Consider the following 14,764-nt stretch of genomic DNA (forward strand, 5'->3'; position numbering starts at 1 on the left):
AAAGAAAATCCTCCAGCCACATAATAATTAAAACACTAAATGTAGACAACAAAGAAAAAATTATTAAAAACTACAAGGGAAAAAGGCTAAGTAACATATAATGACAAACCTATCACCTGACAAATTCACACCTGACTTCTCAGCAGAGACCATAAAAGCCAGAAGGTCCTAAGCAGATGTCTGGTAAACCCTAAGGGACCACAGATGCTGGTCTAGACTACTATACCCAACAAAACTATCAATCACCATAGATGGAAAAAACAGGATATTCCTTGACAGAACCAAATTTAAATATCTATGCACAAACCCAGCTCTACAGAAGATACTAATAGGAAAACTCCCACCCAAAGAAGTTAATCATACCCCTCGAAACACAGGATATAAATAACTTCACTACAGCAAAACCAAAAGTAAACTAGCATAGAAACAGACTACCTCAACCAACATCAAAATAAAAGGAACTAACAGTCACTGGCCAGTAATATCTTTCAACATCAATGGACTCCACTCTGCAAAAAAAGACAAAGACTGAGAAAAGGGATGCATAAATAGGACCCATTTTTCTGCTACATACAAGAAACACACCTCAGCCACAAAGATAGACATTACCTGAGAGTAAAGGGACGGATGGTTTCAGAACAGAATTCTACCAGACCTTCAAAGAAGAGCTAATGCCAATACTCTTCAAACTATTCCATAAAATAGAAATGTCACGAACATTACCAAACTCATTATATGAGGCCACAGTCACCTTGATAACTAAACCACACAAAGGGTTAACAAAGAAAAAGAATTTCAGACTAATTTCCCTTATGAACTTTGACACAAAAAACCCCAATAAAATACTTGCAAACCGAAACCAAGAACACATAAAAGATATCGTCCACTATGATCAAGTAGGCTTTATCCCAGGCATTCAGGGATGGCTCAATATAGGGAAATTCCATCAATATAATCCACCATATAATAAAACTGAAAGAAAAAAAAATCACATGATCATCTCATTAGATGCTTAAAAAGCATTTGACAAAATTCAACACCAGTTCATGTTTAAAGTCTTGGAGACATCAGGGTAGAAGACACATATCTAAACACAATAAAGGCAATATACAGCAAGACTATAGCCAACATCAAACTAAGTAGAGAGAAACTTAAATCAATCCCACTGAAATCAGAGACAAGGCAGCCCACTCTCTCTGTATGTCTTCAATGTTGTACTTGAAGTCCTAGCTAGAGCAAATAAAACAACTAAAAGAGATCAGGGAAATACAACTCCAAAAGAAAAAAGTTAAAATATCACTATTTGCAGATGATATGATAGCATACATGAGTGACCCCAAAAATTATACCAAGGAACTGCTATAGCTGATAAACACCCTCAGCAGTGTGGCTGGATTAAAATTAACTAAAAAAACAAAAAAACAAAAACAAAAACAAAAAAACCCAGTAGCCCTCCTGTATACAAAAACCAATCAGGATGAGAAAAAAATTAGGGAAACAACACCCTTAAAAATAGCCACTAATATCATAGAGTACCTTGGTGTGACTCTAACCAAGAAAGTGAAAGACTGGTTTGAAAAAAACCTTCAAGTCTCTGAAGAAAGAAATTGAAGAAGATATCAGAAGATGGAAAGATCTTCCATGTTCATGGTTAGGTAGAATTAATATAGTAAAAATGGCCATCTTACCAAAAGCAATCTACAGATTTAATGCAGTTCCCACCAAAATACCAACACAATTCTTTACAGACCTTGAAAGAACAATTCTCAACTTCATATGGATAGAAAGGAACCCAGGAAAGCCAAAACCATCCTGTACAATAAAAGATTTTTTGAGGTATCTCCATCCTTGATCTCAAGGTGTACTATAGAACAACAGTAATAAATGCTCAGCATGGTACTGGCAGAGAAATAGTGGATCAATGGAATTGAATTGATGACACAGAAGTAAATCCACACACCTATGTAACACCTGATTTTTGACAACCTGATTTGTGATGAAGAAGCCAAAACCATACAATGAAAAAAAAAAAAAAGATAGCGTTTTCTACACATGGTGCTTGTCTAACTGGATGTCTGCGTGTAGAAAAATGCAAATAGATCCATACTTATCACTCTGCACTAAATTCCAAGCATATCAGAGACCTCAACATAAAACCACTAAATCTGTTAGACACACTAAATCTGTTAAAAGAAAGAATGGGGAAGAGCCTTGAATTCATTGGCACAGGAGACAACTTCCTGAACAGAACACCAACAGCACAGGCTCTTAGATCAACAATCAATAAATGGGACCTCATGAAACTAGAAAGTTTTTGTAAAGTAAAGGACATGGTCATCAGAACAAAACGGCAGCTTACAGACTGGGAAAGGATCTTCACCAACCCTATATCTGACCAAGGGCTAATATCTAGAATATATAAAGAACCAAAAAAATTAAACACCAACAAACCAAATAATTCAATTAAAATTAAAAAATGGGGTAAGGAGCTAAACAGAATTCTCAGTAGAGGAATATCAAATGGCAGAGAACACTTAAAGAAATGTTCAATATCCTTAGTCATCAGGGAAATGCAAATCAAAACTACTTTGAGATTCCATCTTATACCCATCAGAATGGCTAAGATCAAAAACTCAAGTGACAACACATGCTAGAAAGGTAGAGAAAGGGAAACTCTCCTCCATTGCTGGTAGCAGTGAAAACTTGTACAACTACTTTGGAAATCAATCTGGTGCTTTATTAGAAACTTGGGAATAGTGCTACCTCAAGATCCAGCTATACCACTCCTGGGGATATACCCAAAAGATGTTCTACCATTCAACAAGGACATTTGCTCAACTATGTTCATAGCAGCTTTATTTGTAATAGCCAGAATCTGGAAACATCTCAGATGTCCCTCAACTGAAGAATGGATACAGAAATTGTGGTACATTTACACAATGGAATATTACTCAGCATTTAAAAACAAGGAAATCATGAAATTTGCAAGCAAATGGTGGGAACTAGAAAAGATCATCCTGAATGAGGTATCCCAGAACCAGAAAGACACCATGTATATATTCACTTATAAGCAAATATTGGCCATACAATATAGGATAACGAAACTAAAATTCACAAATCTAAAGAAGCTAAATAACAAGGAGGACCCTTAGGAGGATGCTTAATTCTCAATCAGAAGGGCGAACAGGATAGACACCGGAAATGGTAGAGTCTACCACAGATGTCCTCTGAAAGACTCTACCCAGCAGGGGATCGAACCAGATGCTGAGACTCACAGCCAAACTTTGGACAGAGCACAGGGAGTCTTACTTAAGAAATGGGGTACAGAAGGACCCAAAAGAGACAAGAATTCCACAACGAGACCAACAAAGCCAAAAAATCTCTGCTCAGGGGATCCTGCGGAGACTGATGCATCAACCAAGGACCATGTATGGAGAGGACCTAGACCCCTTGCTCAGATGTAGCCGAAAGGCAGCACAGTCTCCAAGTGGGTTCCCTAGGAAGGAGAGCAGGGGTTGTCTCTGACATGAAGTTGGTTGCCTGCTCTTTTATCACTTTACCATGCCTGGCGGGATGGCCTTTGCCAGGCCACAGAAGATAAGGACCTAGGCAGTCTTGATGAGACTTGATAGGCTAGGGTCAGATGGTAGGGGAGGACAACTTCCTCTTTCAGTGGACTAGGGAAGGGTGATGAGGGGAGCGGGAGGGTGGGACCAGGAGGAGATGAGGGAGGGGCTATAATTTGGATGTAAAGTAAATAAATATAATAAATAAGAATATAGTAAAATTACTTATCATACAAGTCAAAATGATGATAAAGAAAAATAAAATTATTTGTCAAGGAATTAAAAAACACACATGGGAATTATGGTCTCTGGATGATTCATACAGTGAACATGGGTGTTGGTTTTCAGTTCTATCTTGTTATCAGAAAACCTTTTCTCAAATGTGCTAGAGTAGCCAAAAATTTGCTTTAATTTCTTTTTACCAGATTTCCTCCTATTTTCACAGCAGTATTTACTAAGCAAGAATTAAATGGCCAGTAACTATGAGTTTCCCATTAACAAGCAGGTTAACTTAAAATGCATAAAGTCAAGAGATACTTTGGAGGCCAGCTTAGGCCTAGATGCCTTCTGGTTCTTCAGTGGTAAGTCTCCATCTGAGACTTCCTGAGCCTTGAGAAGAGCCCCCTGCTCATCTTCTCCCTGGCCAAGGCTCCTACCTAATCTGACCACAGTGCAACCAGGCTTACAGGACCCATGTTACCACCCCAGCCACCTCGTATTGAGGGAGAACCTTCAGCACGACAGTGTCTGTGTGTTGTTGCCCCTAACTCTGTTTGGTTGGTCTTCTGAACTGTGCCTCCTCCACATCTGTATAAATCAAAATTAACCCTTCTCTATTCCCATCATCACTTTCTTGTTGATACTATTGTTTGAATAAATGCTCTGACATCACCTTCCTTTCACTGGGTATGCCTATAGCGTTTTAAGAAACTATAGGTAAAAGCCAAGCTTTTTTGCTAAAAACCAAGAGCTAATACTGATTTAGCATACAAGTTTGAGTAAAGGCATTGGTTGGGGCAGATTACAGTGTGTTTGAAAGTTTCTGAAGGAATATTCTCCCACCCAACTATTACTGCAGGAATCTATTAAAACTAAAAAGCAAAACTCTATTCAAGGCATGCTCTTCTGTGTCTTACACAGTTTATTTGTCTTTCAGCATTGTTTCATGGGAAAGAGAAGGATACAGATGAAGCAATTTCATTGTAGATACATTAGTTCATCTACAAGTATGGGGAAACCCGTATTTCTATTGTACAGCGAGCACAGAGGCCAATAATGGATAGAGGGTACCTGTGTTACCTGTGTTAGATACCTGATACCATTCCTTCAGGTGGGAGGAAACGATTCTGAACAGGAGTTGGAGTTGGAACACAGGAATGGAAAGAACACATGAAGGACAATCCTTTGGCCTCAGGAGACAAAGAAACAGGCCCAAAGCATGCCGTGCTAGTATGCTTCTTCATAGCTCAAACAGATTCTCACTTGCTGGTCATGTGAAAGGCCTTGGTATTGTGTAAAGCAGTAACAATGGGGAAAGGACATTTCTACCAACTGGATGTGGAGAGATGATGTTATTACATTCACCTCCCATCTTTTTATTTAATCTAACCCTGGTTATTTTATTTAGCCCTGGCCCATGGTGAGTACCACACACTCTCAGAGTGAATCTTTCTATTTTTGTTAATGCTCCCTAAAACTGTCTTCACAGATATGTTTGTTTTCTATGTGATTCTAAGTCTCATTAAGTTGACAACTAATCAAGACAAACCATCACCCAGGGGCTCTGGAAGAATCTCAATTTACCTAACACCTTGTGAGGGTCTGACTCCTATATGCAATCATGTGAATGACTCGGGAAGAGAATGTTCCATCACTCCAAGAGCATACAGGCTTGTCAGAGGCCCAGCTAGGAAATCAATTATGCTATGATTTCTCACCAGTCTGGAATAATTTTTTATGCAGCAAACAGGTATCTAACACAGCTGTTTTTTGCTGCCTTAAACCTTTCAGCTTCCTATTGTTCTTCAGAAAAAGATTAACTCAGAAGCTCAATGTGACTTCCAAAGGCTTGTTGACCTCCTCCTGATCTTACTTTTTCTGATCTCTTCTTTTGCCGGAAGGGATTCCATTCTCTCATGCCTTTCTCTTTGATTATTCAGATCTATACATACACCATACTCTCAATGCTCCAAGAGGGCAAGCAAGGTTGTGTTTAAAGTTGTTGAGTATTATGTTTTAGGCCTTGAACAAAGAAAGTGCTCCATAAATACTTGATGAATGAACCCTGAAATGCTGCAAATATCAAATATTTTAATTTGTTTGACCCATTCATACTTGTGAAGAATGAAAGTCATCACAAATAAAATAGAATGTCTTTATAGGCACTTTTAATGGAGTTATAATCTTATCTTTATTTCAAGTTGGAATACTGCTTCACTTCAGGTAAATAGGCTGCACACCTAGAGTAGATAAGATACCAAACAAGAAGAAAAACGACACCCCAGATGTTGCTTCTCATAAGTACAAAATTTGTTTTTATCTGTGTTGTCTGCAAACTGGTGGAAGAACATGAAAGTGGATATGAAGTTGAGACCCCCCAAGAGCTGACCTCATTTCAGTCTCTCGGCCTGAGAGTGAGTACATCACTGGGAACTGACTCCCCGTGTATCTCATCTTGCAGGAATCTGCTGGGAAGCAAAGGACTCAAGAGTACAGGGTGTTTGCCCCCAACCTGACAAATGGATGTGCACAAATATCAATAGCGATAGATGTTCTCAAATGACGAGCTATCATTTGCCATTTTAAATTTTCACTAATCTTGGTGTGTTTGTTGGGCTCACTGAATGATACAAGACTAGTCTCAGGAAGAAAATGTCCATTTACTTGCTGTTTGGAGAAAAAGCAGAGCTGATCATTTTGAGAAATCATTTTAGGCTTTAGGCACAGTCTCCATTTTTTTGAGGAAACACTAGACAGAGTAGAGGTGCCGAGGTCTTCAGTATCTTCCCTGCTTCTTTTCCTAGTGAAAAGTCTGAGAGGGCTATGTGAGTTTCTATGCAAACTGGTGGAAATCTGTGCAAATAAGGACTTTCTTAGAAAGTCCATTTAGTGGCTTAATATAAACAACAAAAAACCCAAGCCTGCCTGCGTGGCTTCTGGAAGTGAGAGGCACAAGGCTCTGCCTAGTGAAAAATAATGAAGTCTTTTGTCTTGTGTGAGTGAGGAGAACGTCCATTATGCAGGCATATGTAATCTCTTTATTCCTGTTCCCCGGGGGAGAATTACAGAGAGGCATTTTCCTTTTCCCAGTTGGGGTTAATGTTATGCCCTCTCTACCTTTGAAAGTAAAACAAGATGAGGACCCCTGATGATGGCTCAAATGTGGGAATATTCCTCAGCAAACACACATTCCCAGTTGCAAAAATATTACCCCTGGTTTCTTGCCAAGCCTTTGAAAAAAACATATGAAAGATTGATTCCCCCCTTCCCACATTGCCTCTGTGGTGTGGAATTTCAATTGCCCCTTACATGAGAGCCACATATATAATCTTTTCTAGGAGCAGAGAATTGTGTCATAAGAAATTGTCTCTATTTTTCTTGACATTCCTCCATCAAAAATATTTTTAAATTGGCCCACAGATGATGGGTACAAGAGAGCTCTTTGGAGTTTTATTAGCCTTTAAACACTACTAGTTGTTTATAGACAGAGTAGCAGGGGTCCTCTGCTCCTTTCTTTGTTTCCTTGTCTTCTTTCTTAATGTTCCAGAACAAGGGTGTGGGAAAAGCCCGTACATTCTGTAATGAAAAAGAGGCCTAGGAGTCTTCAAATTATTTTCACTCATTACAGAAAAGTTAGATTACATGAGAACATCCGCAGCAAATGTAATTACCACCCAAGAAATCTCAAAGTGGCTCCACAGAGAATTGAAGTTGAGTGGCTTTATTCAAATTCTGAACTCCAAAAGGTAATATACTTTAAAGTATTTTCAGATGTTGGTTAATGTGATGTGACTTCATCATCAGACGAGAAAACAGTCCTCCACTGGCAATTACATAAACTCATGAGTGGTTTAGGGGGCAAGAAAAGAGAAAATGGGCATTGCCTGGAAACGGCTCTTACCTGACAGCATTGGGGTGACAAAGCGATCATCTGAGGTGGAGACAAGAGCAGATGATAATGGGGAAGCCCCCGTGATGGGCTCTTGCTGAGGTGAGGGAAAAGCTGCGTTTTTATGGGAGTGAGTACTCCCACTCTTTAGTTCAGCCCTGTCTTGGTTGGAAGGATATCACTCCTTAATAGCAGTAGCTTAGGCCTTCTTATTTCTGCATTATTCACAAAAGTGTTTTTACAGATAGATATGAAAATGCATGCTCAACCAATGCTGCATTGAAGATTGAAAAGAAACCTTCAATGTCTTTATTTTACAAATGTGCCATAAACAAACAAAAAAAGAAAATCAAATCATGGGAAAATCATACGCTTGGTGGCCCCATTGGAGGCCAGTTTGTATGAGCCCCAAACTACTCATTAGGGTTCAAATTTTTAGCCCAACTACTGACCCACAAACATATATTTTATAATGCAATGATGTAACTTTATTTTTTTGTGTGTGTGGTGTATGGTGCACATGGGTATAAGTGTGCTAAGATGTCCTCTATCACTGGCTGCTCTACTGCCTTGAGACAAGACCTTTCACTGAAAAATAATGAAGTGTAAAGAAAAGTATTTCAATAAAAAATAATGAAATCTTTCACTGACGCTCATTTGGGCTAGGCTGTTTGGCCAGCGCACCTGTCTCTGCATCTCCAACACTTTGGTTATAAGCATGTTAAGCTGTGCCTCGATAGTTATAGCTCAGGATTTGAACTTATACTTGCAAGCAAGCACTCTTATGCACTGAGCAAGCCCAGAACATTTTTTTCTCTTTTTAAAAATTATTATTACCATTTTTACAATTTATTCAACTTGTACCCCGGCTGTGGCCCTATCTCATCTCCTCCCAATCCCACCCTTCCTCCCTCTTCTCCCCCTTGTCCCACCCCTAGTTAGAGGCTGTCTCTGGCATGAACTCAGTGGCAGGCTCTCTGATCACCTCCCCCTAGTGGGTGTAGCCTTGCCAGGCCACAGAGGAAGACAATACAACCAGTCCTGATGAGACCTGAACTTTTTGTAATTTAATAAAAATAAAAATTTGAAAACATTATATAACATGAATTATATTTTCTGTATTATTACTTTATACTCCAGAGATAAAGCAGTTAAAGCAACATCCTATCAAGATAACTTCCGGTGGCCAGGCTCTGCTCTTCTTTAGAGGTTGCATGGCTGGAATTATCCTGTGAGAATCATTTCAGCCTTTGCAGAGCAACTTCTTCCCCAAATAATGTACGCTTATACTTCCTTCACGTCTTGTAAAGGTCTTTGCTTTTTTAGTAGTAAATGACATTCCATTGCCAAGATAGACTACAGTTTGTTTTATTTCATCTTAAAATTTGTTTTAGTTTATTTATTGTTATTGTCATGTGTGTTTGTATGCATAGTGTTTGTGTTTTTGTGTGTGTTGGCATCACAGTACATGTGTGAAGTCAGGAGGCAGCTTCAGGACTCCGTTCACTCCCGCCTAGGTTCTGGGCCTGGCTTTTGCCAACTGAGCCATATCACTGGTCGGGTCCTCACGGTTTGTTTATCCGTTCACATGCGCATTAACGTTTGATTGTTTCCAAGTGTGAGAGTTGGGACTAAAGACACCTTAAATGTCTGCGTTTACTACGATGTCTGTATGGACATCTGTCACTGCATGTCTATGAGGAAAGTAACACACCAGTGCAAGAGTTAATGGATATCTGTCACTGCATGTCTATGAGGAAAGTAACACACCAGTGCAAGAGTTAATGGATATCTGTCACTGCATGTCTATGAGGAAAGTAACCAGTGCAAGAATTAATCACCGCGACTGTTACAGTGCTCCGATCTTTTCTTGGATCCAGCACTGTGATAGTCATTTTTGCACTTGCAATAGCTACGTGTCAGACAGAAAAATACTGCATTTTGGTGACCAAAGGTAAGATACTATCTAATAACATATTTCTAGAATGCATTCTTCTGTTTAAGTACAGTCAGCCTTTAATTAGAAATGATTGTTTTATTGGAAGACATGCTACAACAGATTTAAGTTCACAGCAAAATTAGGAGAATATTGCTATAAATAAGAAATACCCTCTTTACTTATTTTTTAATTTTGTCTTTGTTTTTATAGCAAGCATTACAGAATCCTACAACTATGAAACATGTTCCTGAATTCATTTTTAAAAAGTCAGTTAACTTTCTTAAAGACTATCACAAATCAGGGCATTAACCCATCTATATTTTTGGTGCTAATTACTAACATACATCTATGCATAGAAAATGACATATTTTCTATCTTTGCTTTTTTTTTGTAAAATTTATTTTTATGTGAGTGTGTATGTGTCTGAGTGTGTGTGTGTGTTTCACATGTGTGCAGCCTCAGATCCTCTGGAGGGGCCATCAGCATGGGTTCTGGAGACAAGCCTGCATCCTTTGGAGCAGCTCTCTGTCACTGAGCTACTCCTTGGCCCCAAATACAACATATTTTAGCACCAGATATTTTTATTAGAGGAAAAATGCAGTGCTATACATCATTTAATCTTTGATTTGTTATAGAATACACTCATTTTTGCAGTAACCTTCTCTTCCATAGGAGAGTATATTCCTAGAGGCCTAGTAAATTCTTGAGGGGAAAAGACATATGTGTGTATACAATTTGTTCTCTTTTTCTTCATGCTCAGCAGTGTTGGTTACCATAATCCCTAACTTTACCTGCTTCTATGTTTTATGCCCTGCTGCCTCCTTTGTGTCATGCATGGCCCTTATGGTTTGGGGCTAATAGTAAAATGATAAGAGAGTAATAATGAGATCACCAATCCGATAACCAGCTGCAACATACATGAAGTGACTGATGGGCAGGGGGCATCTACAGCATGGACAGACTGACAAAGAGCCCATTCATGCCCAGGCAGGATGGAGCAGGACAGCAAGAAAGTCTATCATGTTACTCAGAACAACAGGAATGAAAAATAATATATAATTTAAAAATTGCTTATTTCTGGAATTTTCCACTTCATTTTTGACTGTAGTGACTGATTTCGAAGTAAAAGCCCTGTGATTGTCAAAGGAAAAAAAAATTATATGTATCACTTTGAAATCTTTGCTTTTTTTGTTTCATACAAATATACATACATACTTACATTTTATTCTTGTTTTAAATGTGTTAAATGACTTTAATGATTTTTTTCAGTGCTCTTTTTTTTTCTATTTATATATTCATGTTTATTGATATATTCTTAGAAAGACAAAATGATCTCAAGCCTCTTTAGAAAATGTAATCATGTACTGATTGACATCTCAATTTAGTAATTAAATATCTAAATTTGGTGATTAGGTACCTCATGAATGTAATATAATCACTGCATTCTTTACTTAAACATATTACTTTATGTGTAATATTGTAATAAGTTTGAAACTTAAATGTTTTCTTCTTTAGAAGGAAAGTTTTCTAAAATTAGAAACAAATCATTAGCTAACTTTTAATACTATTTTTTTCTTGCCATTAGACACTCTTTTTTTATTACAGTTTATTCACTTTGTATTCCAGCTATAGGCCCCTCCCTCATCCAATCCCAATCTTACCCTCCCTCCCTCTCCTCCTCCTTTGCCACTCCCCCAGTCCACTGATAAGGGAGGTCCTCCTCCCCTTCCCTCTGACTCTAGTCTATCAAGTCTCATCAGGACTGGCTGCACTGTCTTCCTCTTGGCCTGGTAAGTCTGCTCCCTCCTCAAGGGGAGGTGATCAAAGAGCCAGTCACTGAGTTCATGTCAGAGACAGTCTCTGTTCCCCTTGTTAGGGTACCCACTTGGAGACTGAGCTGCCATGGGCTCTATCTATGTAGGGGTCCTAGGTTATCTCCATGCATGGTCCTTGGTTGGAGTATCAGTTTCAGAAAAGACCCCGTGCCCAGATTTTTTTGTTCTGTTGCTCTCCTTGTGGAGCTCCTGTCCCCTCTAGGTCTTTTTATATCCCCCTTCTTTTATAAGATTCCCTGCACTCTGCCCAAAATTTGGCTATGAGTCTCAGCATCTGCTTTGATACCCTGCTGGGTAGAGTCTTTCAGAGGCCCTCCGTGGTAGGCTCCTGTTCTATTTCCTGTTTTCTCCCTCTTCTGATGTCTATTCCATTTGCCTTTCTGAATGAGGATTGACTTAATTCACATCTGTGTCCTCAGTCTCTTTAACTACAAATAGTGTCTTATAGTCAGTTTGTAAGACTAATGTCCAGAAATGCTAAGGCAATACCAGAAGTAGGCAGCCTTAATAGGACCACAAAGATAAATGTTTATGTAATTAATTCCCAACACTGTTTTCTTTTAACTTTGTCTTATTCTTGCCAAGTGTTGGCCATAAAATAATTATTTCTGTCTCAGGAGATTGACCCAAACTGAGTGCTTCAAGGATTTATGTCTCTATCTTCTCATTTCCAGGGTCATTTCAGGTCATCCTCTGCCTTGGCTGACCCCACTGTTAAGGAGTGATTGAAGTTACAAAGATTGGGGGTGGGTGACTGGGTTGGATGCAGCCACACACTCACTTCCTCTCTGTATACACTACCTAGAATGGTCCTGGAGCTTAGAAAGGAAAAACATGACCTCATCCAAATTTGTGGATTGAGTTGGGAGGTGGTGGCATAAGCCTTTAATCCCAGCACCCAGGAGCTAGAGGCAGGTGGATTTCTGAGTTCAAGGCCAGTCAGCCTGGCTTACAACACAAGTTTCAGGACAGCCAGGGGTACACAGAGAAATCTTGTCTTGAAAAACAAACAAACAAACAAATAAACAAGACAGTGACAACAAAAAAGATGATGTTTTGAAAAGCAAAATTGCTGAATAGGAAAAAGCAAAGAAACTACAATTCCATGGAATGCAGAAGATGCCACCGAAATCCTTCAAGGATGGGTAACTAAGGAGAACTCTGAAGAGAAAAACTCTATGTTAGGGGACTGGAGAGGGGGCTCAGTTATTATGAAAACTTGGTGTTCTTTCACAGGACCTGGGTTCAATGGCTGGCATTCTCAGGATGGCTCACAACCGGCTCCAGGAATCCCAAACCCTCTTCTGGCCTCCATGGTACCAGGCACACACACGATGCACAAACTTCATGTAGGTAAAGCCCCCAAAGAGCATAAAGTAAAATATTTAAAAACATAAATGATACCCTTAAAATGATAACCAGGAACAAAGGTAGTGCTGCATACTACCCTTTGCAGACTTCATCTTAGCTCTAGCTAAGCAGACTGAAGAGTAGTCTTTAGACTCTCAGTAACAATTATTATCATAAAGTTCATAGTACCATTGATCAAATATCACGGTAGAAATATGAGCTGATCACTTGCCAAGCTTATAAAGATACTGTCTTGGTTAATGAGGCACTCGTGGCAACCCACAAAAGGACAGAATGTTCGGAATAATGTACAGTTTAATGATTTTGGTGTGTGATATTTCTGTATTTGTTGATGCTCTTTGCGAATGGAGTCCATTTTTGCTTGAATTAGAACAAGCCTCAGCAGAGGAAGCAGCACTTTGAAAACATGCCTATATTTCTGCCTCTCTGATGCTGAGAAAGGTCACAGGAGTTTGGAAGATCGTGATCCTCGGGGGAGCTGAATGGCAGCATCCAGGTCAGAACGTATTTTGCGATGTAGGTCCAATGAGAATTGCAGCCACGGTAGCACTTTGACCATCAGAGCTGCAAGCCCAGATCCTCCACCAATTCTTAACATGGTTAAGAAGGAGAGGTTGCTCCACTTAAGTCAGAGTCTCCATCGCAGCTCCAGGCTCTTTCCTTAAACTAATTTTTCTACACTATGGACTGCAGCAGCCTCTCTGGTCATGAAAACACAGAACAACATAGCCTCTGGGACACATTAAAAGCAGCCCTCTAAGGGAGATTTACAGCTCTAAGTACCTACATTAAATGTTCAGAAAGAGCACAAAAAATGACTTAATGATGCTACTCAAAAATTTGGAAACACAAGAACAAGTCAAACCAATCCCATAGATGGCAATAAATAGTAAAAATCAGAGCAGAAGCTAATAAAAATAGAAACAAAAAAATAACACAAAGAGTCAGTGAGTCTGAGAGCTGTTCTTTTAGATTGACAGACCCTTTCCAATGAGCCAGAAGAAAGAGTGGGGCCAAATTAATAAAATCAGAAATGTAAAAGGGAAACATTACAGCAGACATCAAAGAAATTAAAAATATTATAAGGGAATACTTTAAAAGCCTTAACTCCATTAAGTTAGATCACCTAAGAGAAAGAAACAAATTTCATCCAAACTACTCAAATTAAACAAAAAAGAGATCACCATCTCTAAAAAGACACAACTAAGGAAGAGTTTGAAAGAGTAATAAAAAGTTTTCCAACTGAAGGAAGACCAGGATCAGATAGATTCATGACATGGTTCTACCAGAATTTCAAAGAATATCCACGGCTAATTCTTCTTATTAAAAGAAAAGAAACAGAAGGAGCACCCAAATTAGACAAAAACACAACAGAGAAAACAACTGGGCAATATTCCTGACGAACATAGAGTAAAAAAATCCTCAATAATATACTTGTAAACTGAATGAAAACATACATCAAAAAGACTATCTCCATGACCAAGCTGGCTTTATCACAGAAGGGCAAGGGTGGCTCAACATACACGTCAATAATGTAAAAGGCTACATCAACGGACTTGAAGACACACGTCATATGATCATCTCAATAGATGCAGAAAAAGCCTCCAATAAAAATTTACTGGGATGACCAGAATACCTCAAGCTACCAACTAAGCTCCTGATCACCGCTCTCTAGCTATTCCAACCCCCTTCCTTTCTTCCTTTGTTTGCATGAGTGGTGTATGTGTAGGTACATATGTACATATGGGTTTATGTGCAAGTGTGTGCATGTGACGGATAGAGACTGATGTCTGCTGTTTTCCCCAGTCATTTGGCACTATCCTTTTTGAGACATAGTCTCTAATCCCGGACTCCTCTGACTGGTTCTGGGTAGACTGCCAGCAAGGTCCGGAGATGAGCCTGTTTCCTCAGCACTTGGCTTGCAGATGCATGCTGCCAAAAAGAC

The 14,764-nt window shown here is 39.1% G+C and overlaps 1 protein-coding gene across 6 annotated transcripts in view; it reads right to left on the reverse strand.

The window, feature by feature from the left end:
* Positions 1-14,764, reverse strand: part of Nalcn (sodium leak channel, non-selective) — a 303,181-nt gene that overhangs the window by 61,328 nt on the left and 227,089 nt on the right. The window lies entirely within an intron of this gene.

The sequence above is a fragment of the Meriones unguiculatus genome, chromosome 9, assembly GCF_030254825.1.
Source record: "Meriones unguiculatus strain TT.TT164.6M chromosome 9, Bangor_MerUng_6.1, whole genome shotgun sequence".
Classification (NCBI taxonomy): domain Eukaryota; kingdom Metazoa; phylum Chordata; class Mammalia; order Rodentia; family Muridae; genus Meriones; species Meriones unguiculatus.